Consider the following 20467-nt stretch of genomic DNA (forward strand, 5'->3'; position numbering starts at 1 on the left):
CGTGCGGGGAGAACCTGCAGACAGCAGAGCCGCCACCCACCCCGGGGCACGGGGAGATGAGTCCCACCGGAGAGATGAGCCCCAGGATTGTGTGGGGACAAACTAAAGAGGACAGGGGTCTGGTCAGTCTCAGAGCCTTCCCGGTCACTGCACAGATACTCAGAACCCTTCCCACAAACCTCTGCGACTCAGGATGAGGAGCCACTGGGCAGGGAGGGGGTGGCGAGGGGCCCACAGGGCTTCTGATGGCACCTGGTGCTGATAAGCTGGCTGGTTGGTTGGTTGGTTGGTTGGTCGGTTGGTCAATGAATCTGTTGTACGTTCCCTCCTCCCTCTGCCCAGCATGCTTCCTCCCCCGGTATCTCTACTCACTGGGGTGCCTTCAGCCCAGTGATGCTCTTTAATCCCCAGGCCTGGCAGAACATTCCAGAATTGGCAGCTTCCCTTTGGGCTTCTCCTTCTCCCCATGCCCAGTGCTGCCCTCTTCTCCAGGGCAAGCCCGTGTGTGCCTCCCATGTGGGAGCTGTTCCGTGACTACCTCCTGAATGATGAAAAGAACAAATGAACGTACGACACGGCCTATGAGGTGAAGAAGGAGCTTGCGGCCCACTTTCCTCCCAGCCAAGGTTAGGGCGAAGTGGGAACAGGGCAGGACAGAAGGTGCAGACTTGACATCCACGCGGCCCCCCAGGAGGTGTCTGCCTGGCCCGGGCTCAGCACCCCAGCGGCTACGTCAGCTCTGGGCCCCAGGCGGTGTGGGTCCCACTGACCTCAGGGGAATGTCCGTGGGACTCGGCCCCAGCCCATGGAGGTCAGAGCCCCGGGGGCCTGCGGATGGTTAGCCTTCCTCACGGGAGCACTCCGCGTGTTTGGTGCTTCACGGGAGCACTCCGCGTGTTTGGTGCTTCTCAACGCTTTTCACAACCCACGGCGCGAAATGCAGTTCGCGTCGGAGCACTACTCACGTATTTACACACGACTCGCCGTCTCTCCCACCAGGCACAGCCTTCCAGCAACTCTAAAAATGTCGTCTTGCCATCAAAACTCCTTGGGCCCTCCGCACCTCACCAGCACTGTCCGTCTTACCGGGACCGCATGGGCTGAGTGTCATTTTCGTTAGAAGGTCTTCGCGGGGAGTTCTATGATTCCTCACTGAAAGGAAAGGATTTGGGGTTTTCAGAAAAATAGCAAAGCTGGGCACGAGTTCACATTCGGTCACCAAAGACAGGTGCACTACCAGGACAGCACACATTCGTCGTCAGGAGAATGACCCGGAGGCCCGTGCTTGTTTTTCCCAAAGCAAGTGTTTTCTGAGCCTTAAGAAGGGGCGTCTCCTGCACGTAGAAGTCGGGTTGTGACCAAGACACAAGCAAAAGGATGGACTAGGACACAGCCAGCCACGCAGCCAAAGGCAGAGCCTGGTGTTTCAAGAGTCTGCGCTTTAACACCATTCATTGTGGTATGACTGCGTTTTTGTCTTATTCACGAAAATCACAGTATAAATGCAGATCCAGGCACCCACTGATGCACCAAAGAACGCACAACTGAAACACCTGCGCACCAACGCTCGTCTGTAGTGTGCGAGGCACGGCAGACGCTTTCTATTCTGTTCTTCATTCTTCCAAAACTCTGGCCGTGACCTACTCCATGGATTTCCTGGCCCACTGAACGGACTGTGACCTACAACTTGTAAGCATGGCGCTGGGAGCCATCTCCCAGCCACGTGCAGGAAGCCCCGGAGAGGCGGACGGGAGGCGTGATGCCGACCTGTGTCTAACTCGGTGCCACGGGACAGAAACCCAACGGGAGCCTCAGAGGCCGCTGAGACTTTTCCAGTCGCCACGTGAGAAGTGTAAGAAGCAGAAGGTGAAATTAATCTTTTTTTTATTTTTTTTTTAAAGATTTTATTTATTTATTTGACAGACAGAGATCACAAGTAGACAGAGAGGCAGGCAGAGAGAGAGAGAGGGAAGCAGGCTCCCCGCTGAGCAGAGAGCCCGATGCGGGACTCGATCCCAGGACTCTGAGATCATGACCTGAGCCGAAGGCAGCGGCTTAACCCACTGAGCCACCCAGGCGCCCCTGAAATTAATCTTTATAGTATGGTGTTTTTTTTTAGATTTTTAGTTTTTATTTATTTAACAGAGAAAGAGATCACAAGCAGGCAGAGAGGCAGAAAGAGGGGGAAGCAGGCTCCCCGCCGAGCAGAGAGCCCAATGCGGAGCTCGGTTCCAGGACCCTGGGATCATGACCTGAGCCGAAGGCAGAGGCTTAACCCACTGAGCCACCCAGGGGCCCTTGTATTATTTATTTAAAAATATCATCTTGGGGCACCTGGGTGGCTCAGATGGTTGGGCGTCTGACTTCAGCTCCGGTCCTGGACTCCAGGTCCCGGGAAGCAGCCCCGTGTCAGGCTCCCAGCTCAGCAGGGAGTCTGCTTCTCCATCTCCTCTGCTTCTCCCCTTGCCTGTGCCCTCTCTGTGCCCTCCTCCCACTCAAATGAATAAATAAAATCTTTAAAGAAATAAATTAAATTACCATCTTAAGCCATCAGTGTGTGAAAATCCTCAGTGAGCTACTTCACATCCTTTTCTTCCTACTGTCTCCGAGATTGTGTCACTCACCCTTACGGCCCATCCTAGTGCGGACTAGACCCGTCTCACGCATCTGAACGACGAGAGCCACGTGCAGCCCGTGGCCACCCTATTGAGCAACACAGCCCCAGAGCCGGGGTCAGCAAACCTTTTGTGGGAAGGGCCAGAGGATGACTCTCTTAGGTTCTGCCGGCCTCCTCGAGTCTGCCGTTGTGGGAGCGCAGACGCAGATACAGCTTAAACGAATGTCTGTGGTTATGTTTGGATAAAAATGCATGTACCAGCACAGGCGGCAGGACGGATCTGGCCCTCAGGCTGGAGTGCGCCGCCCTCTGATGTGGGGCATTCCGTGCCCGAAGCCATCAACACCTCCCAACCCTCTGGTTCAAGCCACAAACGCTCCTCAGTTCACTGATGATCCAATTAGGACAGCAGCCATCTGCGTCTCCTGCCCCACGGAGGGACACTGGGCAGCTCTCGAGGTCCCTCTGCGTCCGTCCCCACCCAGCCTGCGCCGCCCGTTCCTCCCGAGAGCCTGGCACCTCTGCCACTGCCCGTCCTCTTCTCGGAGGCATCGGCGGGGTCCTCGTGCATTTGAAAAGCGTGGAGGGACGCCAGGTTGACTTCCGTGAGAGCCAGGGTTGTCGCCCACAGGTTTGGAACCCCGATCCCGGGAGCAGGGAGAATCGTCAGCTGGCTCAGGGTGAGCTGGCCGGACCGGCGGGAGGGCCCTCCAAGCGCACAGGCTTCCAGCATCTACAGAGAAGCCTCCACTCCTGCCATCGCCAGTCACTCCTGCCCTGAGGTCCCAGGAGGAGCTGGTAGACCCAGGGCCACGGCATCTCCCACAGACAGCACTGAGTCAGCCAGATGGCTCCGGCCTCTGACTTCAGCTCCAGGACAGAGACTTGCCCAGCCCTGCACAGGAAATGATTTCCAAATGACAAACATTAGCCTTGTGGTTTCCAAGTGCCGTTCTCGGAGCCAAGCGATCATCATGGAATCAAGGCATACAGCGGGCCGCTGCGGGTGCGTCTGTCTGTCCCCTCCCTTTCCTGAAGGGGGTTCCTGGTCCCCGGTTGGTCTCCAATGACTGGGGGACACCAGACCAATGAGTCATGGCCGTGAGGATTCTGGACGTGGAGAAGCCGGTCCGCAGGGAGGCTGAAGGAAGCCAGTGGCTGAAAGGCCGAGTGAGGCTGCTGGGGACCGGCCAGGGGACCTGGGGCACGCACGTCCCTGGATCTCATCTCCAGATCGGGCCCACTCTTGCTTTTCTAGTGGCTAAGTGGCTCCTGGGGACGCCTCCAAGTCTCTCAATCAGCCCTTTCGCTCGGGCAGTTCCCAGTTTGTTCCAACTGAGACAAGCAGATGAGTCCTGCCGAGTCCCACTGCTCCAGCCCGGGCTAACGCGGTGGTCAGGAGTCACCGTGGAGTCACGGGGGCGGGAAGGGCAAGGAGCACCGCTGGGGGCTCAGCCCTGTCTGTGGCCGGAGGCCCCGTGCCTCCCTTGCCTCCAGGGGCCCCATTGTCTCCGGGCTTCGTGCAGCTACGGGCAGCACCTGTGCTGTCCAGGGCAGAAGCATGTGTTTGCTCGCGGTCCTGGGTAGGCGGCTCTACCTGCCTGCCGCGGGACGCCGAGGAAGGTCGCCCGCCGCGGGAGGGGGAGGCAGGCGGCGCTGTCGGGAGCAGTGCGTCCGGGACTCTGAGGGCTGGGCAGCAGGAGCTCTGCCCGGAGAGATGTTCACCTGGAGAGAAGGCCCTTCCCCAGCCCTTTCCTCCAGAACACTTGGGAGTTTGTAATATCACATGCTGCTCGGGGATTGCAGCATGACCTGGGGAATGAGCCACAGGGTCCCAACAAGCCGGGACAAGTTTCTGGGTGGGTTGACCAGTCCCCCCGCACCGTGGACGGGGCATTATTTGGACTTAGATCTGTGCAGCTGTACTAAGTGAAAACGAGGTTATGCAGCTTAGTGAGGGCCCCGGCTCTGGGGACTGGTGTCCTTCCAGGAGAGGGGAGGACACCACACAGGGACGATGGTAGACACAGAGGTCGGAGGCGTGCAGCTACAGCCAAGGCCCACCAGCAAACCCCATAAACCACCCCCCCCCGAGCCTGCAGAGCGAGCGCCCTGCCGACACTTTGATCTCCGACTTTCAGCCTCTGAAAAGAATACATTTCTGTTGCTTTAATTCATCCAAATTTGTGGTAATTTGTTACAGCAGCTCCAAGAAACTAATGCAGCAGGTCACCCAATGGAAAGAAACTCCTTGGTCGGGTGGTCCCCCGCGTGGGCCCCAGTGCCCACTGTGCACTCTGGTCAGCCCCTTCCTAGTGGCCAGCCACTCCCTCAGCACAAAAGCCTCTCTCTGCCTCATGCTCCACAGGCCCCCGTCCCTCTTGGAGAATCCGCTCTTGTCCTGGGGGGCCATCCTGCCGGCACCCATGGGCCCGAAGAGCTCCTTCCTCGGGGCTCCCCATGCCCCACAGAAGGCCCCGGCACGATGATCTCAGAGGATGGTGACCCCAGTGTCTGCACCTGTGCCCTCTCCTGCAGCAAGCTCCTGGAGGCCGCCCGGGGCCCTGGCCAACCCCCCAGCAGCCCGAGAGGCACTTCGTGAACGGGGTGCCAAGTCCAACCCCTCAGCAGGGACAAACCTTGCACGTTCATGAAGACGCAGCAGCTGGGGCTCTGCTGGAGGAGCAGGGATTTGCAAAACGATCGCTTCTGCTGCCCGTGAGTGTGATGGACACAAGCGCCAGGCCAGACTCCGGCTGCCTGGACGGATGGATCCTGTTCTCCTTCCAGCGTCCCTGGGGGATAAGCTCGGGTCCCCTTGCATGGATGAGGTGACTGGCGGGGGCTGCTGTATCCAAGGGCGGCCGGCTTCCCCGAACCACCCGTGGCCCTCCAGCTGCAACCCGGCCCTCCTGGATGTCTCCCTTACACATGCGGGACGAAGCCCATGGTGGTCTCTCCGAAGCCCCACAGCCCCACTGTGGTCACCAGCAGCTGGTGACAACCACTCGCATCTGTGACTTCCCCAAATCCAAACACTCATGGATTATATTTCTGGAGCCTACTTAGCTCATAGTAGGACCAACTTGTGGCCCCTCCGGAAGCTCTTGCTCCTGGTGCTGGAGGACACGTGGCAGAGGCGGCTGGAAGTCCACGGCCTTTCACGGCCACCGCATAGAGGTTGCCAGCTGTCTGCCACAGATCGGGGACAAAGGCAAACGGAGACGTGGGGTGTTCACAAAGCACCAAGACACCTCATACCTCCTGACACGGTCCCTTAATGCCACCACCAGGGCTGGGAGAGAGCCTCACACATCTGTCTTGCCATTTGCGATGACGTGGGTGGAACTAGAGGGTATCACGCTTAGCGAAATAAGTCAAGCAGAGAAAGACAACTATCATATGATCTCCCTGATATGAGGAAGTGGAGATGCAACATGGGGGCTTAAGTGGGTAGGAGAAGAATGAATGGAACAAGATGGCATTGGGAGGGAGACAAACCATAAGTGACTCTTAATCTCACAAAACAAACTGAGGGTTGCTGGGGGGAGGGGTGTAGGGATAGGGGGGTGGGGTTATAGACATTGGGGAGGGTATGTGCTTTGGTGAGTGCTGTGAAGCGTGTAAACCTGGCGATTCACAAACCTGTACCCCTGGGGATAAAAATACATTATATGTTTATAAAAATTAATTAATTAGTTAATTAATTAATTTTAAAAAAGAAACTGAAATAAGGACCAAACACTGGGACTCTACCTCCCAGCCAGTAACTCCCTTCCTCAGGGCGCTGCGGCCTCCACGGGCTGTGCTGTGAGTGTGGGCCAAGCGCCGGGCATGCAGGCTGGTCAGCCCTGCTGAGGAGCAGCTCCACAGCTGGCCGGCATCACCCTCTGTCCCTCCCAGACACACCGTCTGGCCACAGTGAGAGGCGGGCCCTGGGCAATTCCTTGCCGGCCACTGCATGGGCCCAGAGTCACATGGCCATGTCCTGCGGCCTGGGTGACTGCAGGGCTCTGAGGGGACATGGCCATGACGGTATTTATCATAACAGGTGGGACACCCCTGGAGGAGTAGCTCTCTGGGCCTGAGCCGTGGCTGAGGCAGGAGGCCAGGCCAGCTCTCCAGAGTTTGAGGATAGAGCACTGGTGGCTCAGGAGTCTCACCAGGCAGAACAAGTCCAGAGAAGCTCAAGAAGGAAGCAAGCCTGACTCCTGGGGCCCAACTCCTGCCCTTTGGTCCTTTTGCCAGGTGCTCCCTGGAGTCCTTGAGCACCTGCTTCTGGTTGTAATGGTTCAAAGGACGACACTCTGGGTGTTTTTGTGACCTGGAGATGCTGCCACAAACTATTACCAACTGGGTGACTTAAACCAAAAAAAGGACCCTTCCCTCTCTGGAGGTCAGAAGTCCAAAACCAAGGGTCAGCAGGGTTGGCCCCTTCTGGACCCTCCAGGGGAGAATCCCCCTTATGGCTCCCTCCCAGCTTCTGGCGGCCGCTCAGAATCCTTGGCGTCCTACGTTGGCAGATTCTTGGCAGATTTTTCCCTCCGATGTCGGCCTCCATCTTCAGATGGTCTTCTCTGAGTCCCTGCTTGGGTCTTCCAACAACCCTCATGGAACTTAGAGCCTGCCTTGGTTCAGTCGGCTCTCTTCATCCTTGATTACATCTGCAAAGACCCCCTTTCCAAAGAAGGCTGAATTCTGAGGTTCTGAGCACAAATAAATTTTTAGGGGAGTGCTATTCAACCTGCCAGAGTGGGTGTGGGGATTGCTTGTCCTGTCCACTGTGGACATACGGACGATGTGTCTACACCTATCCAGGGCTGGGGAAGGAAGGCCCAAAAGGACACGGATCCAGCATTCCTCCAAGGCAGACTCCCTTCATTGTATAACCCCCTTAACTTTTATTTTAATTAAGTCCAGGAACTGCAACAACCTGGTGAAGTGAAATCAATGTTCTATTAGTTCTCTACTGCTGTGGTAATCGTGACCCCAAACTTGGTGCTTTTAAACAACCCAAGCTAGTCTAGAGTTCTATAAGTCAGAAGGCCAATGTGGGTCTCAATGGACGACAGTCAGAGTATGACTGCAGGGCTGGGCTCCTTTCCAGAGGCTCAAGGGGAGAATCCATGTGTGTCTTCTCTGGCTTCTCCAGGCTGCCTGTGATCCTCAGCCATGGCTTCCTTCCTCCATCCTCAAGGCTAGACACGGCAGATAGAGTCCCCCCCACGTCACATCACTCTTACTTCCTTCTCAGCCTCCCTTTTCCACTTAGCAGGACCTCAGTGAGAATACCAGATCAACTCAGACAATCCAGGATCATCTCCCCTCCTAAGGGAAGCAGATTAGCAACCATAATTCCATCTGTAATCTGAATTTCTCTTTTCACATAACTTGACATATTCATGGGTTCCAAGGATTAGGACATGGACACCTGGTGGTGGCAGGTTTATTCATTGTTCTATCTACCACAGGTGGTTTTCCTAGATCTCTTCCTGCTCTTGGTTCCTAATCTCACTCCATACTTGTCAGTGAAAATCTTCTGCACTAGTTCAGTTCCTTAAATTTAGTAAGACTTGTTATGTGGCCCAGCGTGTGGCCATCCATCTTGCAGAACACACCACGTACTGTGAAGTTGCACATATGATAGAAATATCAGTTACGTCAAGGTAGTTGATAATGTTTTCATATCACCCATGTTTTAGCTGAATTTTTTCTCTGTTTCTATCAAGTGCTGAGAAATGGCTGTTAAAGTTGCTAAGATTAGAGAATTTCTACTTCTTATCTTATTAGGTACCTGTACACTTATAATTATTATGTTTTCATAATTGACCTTTTGTCACTATGAAATATCCCTCTTTATCTCTTTCAATGCTCTCTGTCTGAAGGTTTATTTTGTCTGATATGAATGTAGCCATGCCAGTGTTCTTATGCTTATTGGTTGCATGATATACCTTTTTCCATGTAATTGCTCAACCTTTCTGGGTTTTCATATTAAAGTAATCATTTTAAAGTAATATATTTAAAATAACTATTTCAGCTGTGCCTTACTATTTTTAATTTTTATTTTTAATTGTGGTAAAATACACATAACATAAAATTTATCACCTTAAATGTACCATTATGATCTTTAAGTGTAATTTACCACTTTTAAGTGGTAAATATATCCACGTTGTTAAGTAACTGACCTCTAGAATGTTTTCATCTTGCAAAACTGAAATTCTATACCCAGCACATAACTCCTATTTCTCCACCCCAACACCACTTGCAATCCCGCGAAAATGCCATTTTACTTTCATCTCTATGAGTTTGACTTTTCTAGATATCCCATGTAAGTGAAATCATCCAGTATTTGTCTTTTCATGATGGGCTGGCCTATCTCACTTGGCAAATGTCTTCAAGGTTCATGCATATTGTAGCCTGCTTCAGAATTCCTCCCTTCTAAGGCTCATATTCCATTGTACGGATTTACCACATTTCCTTTATCTGTTCATCCAGGAATGGACATCTGGGTTGTGCTGCCATGTTATGGCTACTGTGAACAGTGCTTTAATGAACAGATGTATATACAAATGTCTCTTTGTGTCCATACTTTCTTTTTTGCTTGTTTTTGTTCTCTTGGGTATGTTCTCAGAAATGGACTTGCTGGACCATATAGTAATTTTAATTTTTTAAGGAATTGTCATACTGGTTTACATACCTGCTGTACTATTTTACATTCCCACTAATAGTGTGCAAAGAGTTCCAACTTCTCCACACTTTTGCCAACACATTATTTTTTGTTTGTCCTTATTTTTTAAATTGTAGTGCCCTAATGAGTATAAGGTGTGGGTTTTGCTTTTCAAAATCCATGCTTACAATCTGTGCCTTGTAAGTGGCATACTCAATTCGCTAATATTTGATGTAATTTGTGATATGGTTGAATTTAGGTATGCTAATTTATTATTTGTTTTCTGTTTATTCCCTCTATTTCCTATTCCTCTGTTCTTCATTTTCTGTCTTCTTCTGGATTATCTGAATATTTTTTAAAATTCCATTTTAATTAATCTACTATGTTTTAGCTCTATCTCTTTACATTACACTGTTACCAGTTGCTTAGGGATTAAGATATCCAAAACAAAAAACCTTAGCCTTTCAGTCTACCTGGAGTTGATACTGTTCCATCATATGTAAAATGTAGAAAACTTGTAAATGTATAGGTCCATATGCTTCCAGTCCTTTATGTTATAGTTGTTGTGGGTCTGAAATCCACATACATAATAAACTCCAGAAGACAATGATGTTATTTTTTTGTTTTAAACAGTCTTGTGTGTTTTAAAGAAATTAAGATTTTAAAATTCTTTTATGATTACCCACATATTTCCCAGTTATGATACTCTTCACTCATTCCCTAAAACCTGAATTTCCAACTATTATTACTTCCCTTCAAGTAATTTTTTTTAGCATTTCTCATGAATAGCAACACATTTTCTATGTGTTCTTTAATCTGAAAATATTTTCATTCTTGAAGGATACTGTCCCAGATCATAGAATCCTATGTGGACAGGCTTTTCTCTATGCACTTTGGAGATATTGTTCCACTGCCCTCTGGTCCCCATAGTTTAGGAGTAGAAGTCTGCCGTATTTCCGTATTTCTCCTCCAAGTACAATGTGTATAGTTTTTTTCTGTCTACCTTAAAGGTTTTCTCTTTCTTTTAATTTTCAGCAGTTTGATTATGAGGCTTAGGTGTGGTTTTATATACATTTATCCTGTTTAGGGTTTGCTGAGCTTTTGAAACTCACATGTATGTGTTTGCTAAATTTAGGTAATTTCTTGGCCTCTAGATCTTTAGATACTTCTGCTACACTCTCTAGCACTTCTCTTGGTACTCAAATTAAATATATAGTAGACTTTCTGATAGTGTTCCTGACACTCTGTTCATTATTTCCAATCTATTTTCTCTCTCTTCTTCAGGTTGGACACTGATACTTTTTATATTCAGGTCTGCTCACTCTTTTATCCATGATCTCCATTCTAGTAATAAGCCAATTTTCTACTTTTAGATACTGCATTAGAATTTTTAGTTTTAGATACTGCATTTTTTTCAGTAGAATTTCTATTTGATTTTTCCATAATTTCTATTTTTAGCTGTGATTCCTTCTCTTCTTTCACTGCCAGCATATTTTATTTCATTGAATACAATTATAATAGCCTTTTAAAAAATATTTGTCTTCTAATTCCAACATCTTCGCATCATCCAGCATCGTTCTCAGTTGACTGACTTTTCTCTTGAGGCTAGATCACATTTTCAAGTAAGTTTAGTTTGTATCTTGGAATGTCATGTATTGGGAATGTTATGTTGCAAAGATTCTGGGCTGTTTTAATCCCAGAGAATGTTGATTGTGTTTTGTTTTTGTTTTTGTTTTGACTGAACTTAAACTGCAAACTCTGTCTCTTTCATGTCAGGTCAAATCATAGTTCAGATCTGCTTTTATTTTAATGCTCTGAGTCTGCATACAAGGATGCATATTTCGGGGGTTGACCAGAGACTTGGATAGAGTTGGTTTTTCCTTGGTTGTATGCTTTGCTCCAGTGTTTTTATTTACAAGAGGGTTAGGTTCATGGGAGTTTACTTGGCCATACCCTTATGCTTGTTTCTAACACACCAGTGTTTTGCCCACAAAGCTAGGAGGCCTCTGAACAGGAATAAAAGGCCAACTCTCTAGGCTGAAGCCAGAGGCATCTGTGAGAAAACCTGCCTTCATTAGTTTGCTCTGGCTACCTTAACAAAATACCACATACTATATGGCTTAAACAACAGAAATCTATTTTCTCACAGTTCTGGAAGATAGAAGTCCAAAATCAAGGCATCAGTGCATTTGGTTTCTCCTGAGGCATCTCTCCTTGGTGTGTAGATGGCCACTGTTTTCCTGCATCTTCACAGTTTTCCCTCTGTGCCTGTGTCCTGATTTCCTATTCTTAATGGATAAGAGTAATATTGGATTAGGGCCCATCCTATGACCTCATTTAACCTTAATTACCTTTAAAGACTCTGTCTCCAAATACAGTCACATTCAGAGGTACTGGAGGTTAGGACTCCAACATATGAATTTGGGAGGAAAACAATCCTGTAACACTTCCCTGTAAAGGCTGAGGACCACCCTTTCTTAAACAGCTGTGATTAATTCAGTTGATAAGCCCAATGGCACCCATGTCATTATCATACTCTGTTGAGAAACCCGAGGGTCAGGAAGATACCGTCACAGAGTGAGTGAGGATTGTGTCTAATACCAGCCTCCTACCTCAGGCCCATATGATCAGGAACTCAACCCACTTTGGGTCTTGGGCTCTGGTCTTCCAAAATCAATAGGTCATGGGTACCACCCACAGACGCCGGCACCTCCTGTCACAGGACCACAGGACCACAATGGACGGAGAGTGCCAGACGGTTTTGGTGGGGCTGGTCTGTGGCTCAGCATCAGCTGTTGGCATTCCCAAGAGCCGGCCCTGAGGTAGGCAGTTTCCTCCCAGGGCCCCCTGACACCTCATCCAGCACTTCGTATGGGGTGCAGCCCCTTTCCCCTCATCAGCCTCCCCAAGGCATTGTGTTGCTGTGAATATGTCACATTTCAATGGTCTTTGATTTGACAATCAAAGGGGGAAGCAGACATGGCTCCATGATTGGTGTAAATCACTCCAGAAAGTGTTCTGAGTTCCCAAAGTATGGCACGGCTGCACATAGGTATGTGGCTACCTTAGCGTGTGTTTCCCTGTGTCGTCCTTCTCCACGTGGACTAGGGCGGGGTTCCCAGAGAAGGAGGGCGCCTAGCAGAGTCTACAGTCCTCTCCTAGAGCATCCGGCATCCCACACTTGCCTCTCCCCCACTGGGGACCACCCCAAAAATGAAAACTTCTGCAGAGCTGTGTCCCATTTGGAAGGGGTGGGCTCTTCTGAGATGCAGCCCAAGGACTAAAGCAGCAAATGGGACTGAGATGTTCTGGAATTCTTGGCCTCAATGTCATTTTAAGTGCAGATGATACTGCAGAGCATGGCATGGACCTGCCCCGGGGCCACCAGAAAGTCTGGGTGGAAAGGGGGGGGCGGGGTCAGGGCAATGCCATCTACACTGTGGGAGAGGATGGACAGCCAGAAAGCTGCTGGCTATTCCAATTCTCCACAGCTCCATTGCTGGCTCAGCAGCATTTTATGTGTCAAAGACTTTTAACCAAGCTCCACGCTGTCCCTCAGCTTCATTCACGTGATTATATTCATGCGGTAGATTCACATGCGCTGCCTCAATTACACTGTCATGGGAACCACTTAACCCATTCATCCCCTGGCAGAGTGTCGGAGAGGCAAACAAATTCACAAAAGGATGGCTGACGATCCCGAATTTCCCCTGCTCTCTCCCATGGAAGGTGTCAGAGTGCTCGAGCTCCCAGGGAGAACTGGGTGGCTCAGGTGGCTATGTCCTGTGCTCTACGAGCTTGCCCTTGCCACCATCCAGCTGCTGCCCGTTCATCCCCGACTCAGGGAGATGCCGTATCACGGTGGACAAACCCCAGGAAAAAGGGAGCGACATGCATGCAACATGCCACCCAGTGTAGGGTCACAACAGGAAGATGTGCAATTACAGGGACAAAAATACCCCGAGGAAATCAACACGGGACTTATTAATATCAGATCCGTAGGTGACAACTGTCAGACAATCGGTCAACAAGGCCTCGTGTCTGCATGATCCCAGCTAACCCGTTACGATCTTTATGAAGTGTCCTTCTGGGGGGTCCGGATCTTCAGATATGAGGGGAAGCCCTGCCCTTTTATTAGGAGCTAAGCTCTTTATACTCTGACCATATTGCAGCAGGTTAGAAGTCTAAGCTTTATTGTCTTATGTTATTGAAAATCCAGATTCCGGCAGGCTTCTCCCTCAGGTCACGCTTTGTCTGCGAATACATTCTCATTTCTCCATGTACAGAGACCGTCTGGAGAGAGGCAGAAAAAGATTATGACTGTAATATACTTAAATCCAATTTATTTGCCTGGCCAGAAACTTCCACCCTCCACAATAGCTTCCTACCCAAGATGTTGTCTTTAATTCTTTGGTGACAGGGAGGAACATGTGGCCCGACTTCCAGCAGGTATGGGCAGAGCGGGACGGCGTGGGTCCCCAGGTGTCCGGGCCCGGAGGCTGGGGGAGCGCCCCGGGTGGAGGGCCCGCACAGACTTGGGTTCCTGGCTCAGAACTTCTCATTCGTTGACTGGGGGTAAATGCTCAGTCGCATGCCGCCCCAGGGAGAGAAATGCATTCCACTAGAGAGTCACAGGTCTAGGAAAGACCCCTGGCCCCTCGACTTTTGCCACAGGCCCCTGCTTCTGTTCTAAGTCAGCCAGGAGCGTCCACCGGCTGGCTGCCAGCTCCTGCCCAGGCTTCTGCCCTGGCAGGGCCATCCTTTGAGTCACAGTCAAGGTTCTCATTACCCGTGTTAACATTTCCTCCAGACTTTGCCTCCAGATGCAGGCATGTAGCCTGGGAGGAAAATGATTTGGGGGGATTATTTCTTAATTAGTATTTGGCCAATTTAAATGATAGGATGCAAAGACCAGCCAGTGCAGTGGGGAGGTATGGGCAGGGTCCACGGCCTGGAGGGGGCCCAGCAGCAGCCCTAGTCCTTCCCCACCTCCACCCTCCCCCTGGCCTCGGACTGCCCAGCTCACGAGGTTGGCACTAGGCTGCCTCCTGGCTCTCCTCTGCAGGTCCTGCCCACTGCCCACTCAGTGCTCCAGGAAACACAACCGCTGAGCACCCGCTGTGTGCACTCTCCCGAGACCGGCCTTGATGGGATGGGGGTGGGGGTGGAGGAGGCAGGTACGGTCACCCAGAAGGAACTCATGAACCACGGGGCTCTGAGCTTGGAGGCAGTGTCCCAGCTGGGACAGAGGACCCAGGAGCACCCTGGGAGAGGCTGGGCACAGTGAGTAACTGCTTCCAGGGTGCCTGGAATGTCCCCAGGTTAGCACCGAAAACCACATGTCCCCGGAGACCCTCCATCACAGACAGACTGGGAGAGTTTGTCCCCTGGCAGCCAGGAATGGAGACGGAAGCCCTACCCGGTGCTGCTCTGTCCCATCTGGCTGAGCCCTCAAGTCAGCTTACAACCTGGGCCGGTTTTCTCACTCATAAACCGCAGATGATAGGATGCCTCTCGACCTCTAGGAAACCTCTGGGCTTCTCATACGCTCTTTTGTTTGGGGACAGGCACTTTGGAGGTCCATGAACTACTAGTAGTCCCCATGGCATGATCCAGTGACAGACGTGGCAAAGTGCACAGTCTCGGGGCACGGGGTCTGGGGTAAGGAAGCAGGCTGCCTGGGCATGCTGGCTCCGCAGCCGGCAGCGGGCTGTGAGGGTGCTCCTGGAAGGAACCCCCGTCCTCTGCCCCTCTCCCTTCTCCTGGGATGAGCCTGAGAGCAGATGTACCCGTGGGGATGCCAGGAGCTGGGGTTGGAGCAGTCCAACCCTGGGTGCCAGCTCTGGAGGGGAATGCTGGGAAATTGGGCTACCAGCGGCACTAGCAGGCCTGGGGTCAGGGGCCCCAGACCTTACTCCCTCCTGGGCTAGAGATGCCCCTGTGCCAGCCAGCAGCTTGCCAAGCAGCCCACAGCGCTCTGGTAACTGCGTCCCAACATCTGCTTGCCTGCCATGCAAGGCACACGTGAGCACGTGGCTCTCTCCGAGGCGAAGGCCGTGTCCTTCGGCAAAGCCGCTGGGGCCGCGGGTCATTTGGTTTACAGACACTGGGTAGTGGTGTCCAGTTCTCGTAATTCATCTTCCAATGAGAGGTAAGACAGCAGTAAAAGCCTTCGGTGAGTCTCCCCTGCCCCACCCCACCCCGCGAGACCACGATGGTCAGTGCTTTACTCAATGGAACAGAATGCAGAGGCCGCTGTGGTGGGGCAGGAGGCACAGTGTTTGGGGGACACTGCGGGCTGGGAGGGCTCTGGGGAACCACATGGGCCCCCTTGCTCAGAGGACCAGTCTTGGGCAGAAGCCAACATGAGAGGGATGCTGGGCCTTGATCAGGACCCCACAGCCATCCCCAGACCCCTGAGGTCCCGAATGGCATCACCTCCTTCCGACCCCTGAAGGGCAGTCTGCGACAGTGGTGTCACTTGGAAGGAGACGGCGTTCCTGAGCCGACATCTTGCCCCGGAGAAGCCGTGTTGGACACAGAGTGCAGAGCGGCAAACTCCCACCGTATCCCTGAGCACACACGGCGCCGCGCACTGAAACCTCTTGGGGCGCCAGTTTCCACATGCGGAGTCTGGGCTCGGAAGGTCCTTTCAGGAGGTCTGGGGAGCCGGGCTCACAAGGCACCTTTGGGCACAAATCTATGCACAGACTCACTTCCCAAGAAAGCCAGAATTAACCAAAGACCAAAAGCATTTTACACGTTAACAGATGTTGCCAAACTGCCATCCAAAATGACTGCGACACCGTTCCCGGCGACCGAGAGTGACCGATGCCTTTTCTACATTTCACCAGCACTAAGAATTGCACTTTTTAAAAATTCTTGCCAATTTGATAGTAAACTATCTAGATCAGATTTGCATACTCTAACCTATGAGTTTTAGCATGTTTGCTGTAGGCAAAGTTGAAGAGCAACCCAGTGTCCGTCAATAGTGCACGGGCTGCGGGAATTCTTCATCTTGAAATCACGAGCCAGATTTGTGCCAGTGCACACTCACACACAGACACACACATGCGTGCACACACACACACACACCAGCAGTGTTGTGGGCATCGGGGAGGGGTTGGGGGAGGAAGACATGAGACAGAGCACGGCCTGGGTCTCCGGGCTGGACCAGGGTTTGTGCTAAGCCAGATGCTGCTTAGTTGCCAGGTGGATGGGAAGTTCGTTCTGCACGTGCTAGCCTCTCAGGACAGTCTGGACCAACTACGTTAACGACCAAGGAAATATATTAGAAGACAAAAACTCTGCTACTTGGATTGCATTTGCATTTTTAGGAGAGTTTATAAGTGGACATGTGTTTTCTTCAGCTTATTTTTTCAGAAGTGATCCTGTGATCCATTTACTCTCTGTTTTCTCTAAGTCTTGGCCCTATGTGTCTCTGGGCTGGTGGGTCTCGGGCTGAAGCCTTGGAGCCACTTGGAGCTTCTCCTTGGAGCTCCCCAAGCCACCCAAATGAGCCTCTCCACGGAGATCCCTTCGGCGCCGGCGCTTTCCCCGCGGCCGTGCTGCCCCCTCGCCCCGAATGCCTGACCCCGTCTCTGTTCCGGATCTGCTCACTTCTCAGACCCTCCTCAGGCACACCGTCTTCACGGCTCCAGCCGAAGGTAGAACGCCCACGTCTAGCTGATGTGAGAGGCAGGAAACTGGCCACGGAAGAGCGGGAAGAAGGTCTAGGAGGAAGGCGGGCCGACCTCGTCACCTGTAGGAAGAGTGAGCGTCAGGTGATCCGGGGGAGTCGGCGTCTGGGGAGCTACAGCGCCGGTGACCGTGGGGAGCTACAGCGCCGGTGACCGTGGGGAGCTACAGCGCCGGTGACCGTGGGGAGCTACAGCGCCGGTGACAGTGGGGAGCTACAGCGCCGGTGACAGCGACGCCAAGGAAGCCTCCCCTGCGAAAGATACCTGGGGCCTTCGGGGGGACACGTGAATGCCCTGGGTTTGCTTCATACACCCCGGGATGCACGTTCTCAAGGAGGGGGGAGCCGCAAGTCAGGCCGAGTCGGAACCTGACGATGCTGGAGGGTGCACGGGGCGGCCAGGTCTCCGGCTCTGCTTGGGAGCATACCTGAACCTCCCGCAACAGAAGCTTCGGAAAGCACCTGCCAGGAGTAAAAAGTAAAAGCAGGTAAATAAGGGGGTTGAGGTGCCGACACGCTTAACCCAATCAGTCATCACTATAAACTGTTGGTGTTCTTAGAAAATCTAGGAGAATCAACTTGTTAAAATATTAAAAACCCTTAAGAAGCTGTATCAGGCAGCCAGATAGAGCACATCTATAAAGACCTAAAACTCCTCCCACATACCAGCCACCGGAAGAACCAGTGGGAAACAGTTTTAAAAAGATGTCGTTTATAGCAAGTGCCGGGTCCCGTGTGCACATGGGAGAAAGCCTGCCGCCCCGGGTCACCCTTTGCCTTCTGGGTCCCTGAGCAGCTGAGACACGGCACACCCCCACGGCGCCTGTGATCTCCCGGAAGACCCCGCACCTCCTCGCCTCTGCATAACCAGGGCATCGGTCTCCCCACTGCTTAAACCAAAAGGAAGGACCAAGGCCCCGGGGCAGCGCGGAACACGGCCTCCTGCAGGAAAGACCTGCTTGCAGCTTGTCGATGATGGGCAGTTTACTAGTTTGCACATGACGGATTTGAAACTCTGAGGGTTGAGGCTCACGGGCAACCAGCCCCATGGGCCCTCGCAGTCTGCAGCCCCCAACAGTACGTCAGCGATGTGAGGGGCAGAGCTCTGGGGCCTCCCGAGACCCACACCTCTCAGCCCTGCACACGGCAGGCACCCGGCTCCGACGTGCAGCCCTCCCCCCTCGGGTGCTTGAGCTCAGCAGATGGTCACAGCCACTGCGAGGCAGCCCCCATGGAGCCACGGCCAAGGCCTGGGGCCCGGGGAAGTGAACAAGACTCACCCCTGAAGAAAGTTTGGGACGCGACCCAGGGACTTGGGTTTCCCTAGAGGGCAGAGAGCTTCATCCTCAGGCCAGGCCTGAACACTGGGGACCCTGAAGGTGTTTCCCAGCAGGGCAGGCTCTGGGGAAGGCCTGCCACCATGAACCAGGCACTCCTGGCTCCTTCCCTCTTGCCTGGGGCTGTGCCTCGGCCTGCTCCCCGTGCTCATCGGAGGATGTCCAAACCAAATGACTACACCTGGTACGGGTGCCACAACTTCTGACAACAGAAAGGGACATCAGCACATGTCGCAGGTTGGCTGGCTGACACCAGCAGGTCATCAGAAAGGTATGGGTCCCACCTGAGTGGGCTCCGAGACGTGGCCGGCACCGTCTCCCACACTGCAGCGGTGTTTCCACAGCCATGTCTGGGTCCGGCACCGTCGCACGTTTCTCTGCCTAGAAACCGCGGCACCGCGTTGCTGGTGCCAGGCTAAGACCTTTCGTCCAGAAACGCTGTTGTTCTGTGGCATTTTCGTCGGAGGCAGAGGTCTCAGAAAATGAGTGCAGACCCGAAATCGCCATTAGGCAGCCTCGGCATGTCCAGTCACAACCCCCGCCAATGGAGACAAAGTCGTGACTCAGAGTCACGTTCTGTCACGCCAGCGGGGCGTGTCCGTCAGCTGCGGGGTCGGGGATCCGAATTCGAGGCGGCCACCCTCTACCCCTCGAAGGTGCTTCCCCGTGTTCCGAGGCAGAACCGACCAAGCCACCTGACACGGAGAAGCCGACCAGATCCGCAAAGCTTTCCCAGGAAATCCACCTGCGCGGACTTGGGTGACAGGACGCGAAACGAGTGCTGGCCTCCCAGGCGGGAGGAGCAGGTGCACTCAGTGGCCGATGGGGGTGCGGTGGGGCGGCCCCGGGTACGGAAAGGCGGAAGGGCCCGGCTGGGCACTCAGAGGTCCCGTCTCTGCCGGCAGCCCCTTGTGTCCCCTCTGCCAGGTGCCTCCCCAGCCAGGGCCCGCTCTAGAAGCACCGGCCCGCAGTCCACACACCGGGGGAGGCATTTGCTGGTTCTCACTGCGGTTCACTTTAATTACGTGTGTCGTAAAACGACCACCCACGGCCGAGACAACGCTGCTGAGAGAGTCTCATGGTTCCTGTAGGGAACATTCATAACCGAAGTGTGTTTTCCCCAAGGAGTTCTACTATCATCTGATTTAATTTTTAATTTTTACATTTTAATCAAAAATAGATCAAATGGTGGTGGTCTCTCCGGGGACATCCTTCAGACGGAAGCCGGCCACGCTCTTCTTAAATCCGTAAAGCCGCCGTGCCCACGTGAGCCACAGAGCCCGCGGCCCGCCGCCCCTGCCTGCCCGGGGCCGGGCGCGTTTCCGGAGGTGCCAGGCCCCACGCAGCCCCTCCTGCTCCCGCCCTTCTCGTGGGCTTGAAACCACGGCCCCGAGTGGCACCGCGTGTGGCCTGAGGTCTCCCCGAGAGGCGGTTCCCTCTCCCGGGGGGGGGGTCCCCTTAGCTCTGCAGGGGCGGGGCAGGTGGGCCGTGCGAGTCAGCGCTCGGTGCGTGTGTGCTCTGCCCTCGGAACAACAGGCACCACGGCCTTCCGACCGCAAGGACAGGGCTGCGCGTCCTGACCCGGGTGCCTGACAGAGGACGGCCGCTGGCTTGTCGCCACGGGACGCCGCCACCTGCCCAGCCACCCGCTGAGATCCGGGTGGGCCCCGGAAGCCAGTGCGTGCGCCCACGGCTTCTCTGGGGGACAAGGCCGGGAGGGGGCCGTGGTGTCGTCCTGAGGATCAGGAGCCGCCGCAGCGGTGTGCCGGGGGGTCCTGCCCACGCCCAAGGGCTCACCACCGCGGTTCTGCCACCGTCGTCACTACCGCACATGGGGCAGAGGCGGGCCGCTCTCACGCCTCCCGTGTCAGCTCAGGATTTCTGAGGGTCTGTCAAGGCTCGAAGGGCCTGGGTGCGTGGCAGGGAGCAGCCAGGCCTGGGGGAGACCCGGGGTCTCCAGCAGCCCGGCCCTTCCAGAGGCGGCCTTCGTGCCCCAGCAGGGCCCACAGCTCCGCAACCTATGGTCTTCCTCAAGGACATGATCTCCCCTCACGAAGCAACCCCACGGCAAAGCCAGCAGACCCCCATGAAGCTGGGGGAAAGGCAGAGGGAGCGAGAGACGCCCACTTTCTCTAACTCCTGTCCGT

General features: G+C 53.4%; 1 protein-coding gene across 1 annotated transcript in view; it reads right to left on the minus strand.

Moving 5' to 3' along the window:
• Window positions 1-13592: 13592 nt before the first annotated feature.
• Window positions 13593-20467, minus strand: part of C14H10orf143 (chromosome 14 C10orf143 homolog) — a 59370-nt gene continuing 52495 nt past the window's right edge. Inside the window, exon 4 of the transcript XR_004278576.1 lies at window positions 13593-17046. The gene's annotated coding sequence lies outside the window, so the exon portion shown is untranslated. The remainder of the gene's footprint in view (window positions 17047-20467) is intronic.

Source organism: Mustela erminea, chromosome 14 (assembly GCF_009829155.1).
Source record: "Mustela erminea isolate mMusErm1 chromosome 14, mMusErm1.Pri, whole genome shotgun sequence".
In the NCBI taxonomy this organism is placed as follows: domain Eukaryota; kingdom Metazoa; phylum Chordata; class Mammalia; order Carnivora; family Mustelidae; genus Mustela; species Mustela erminea.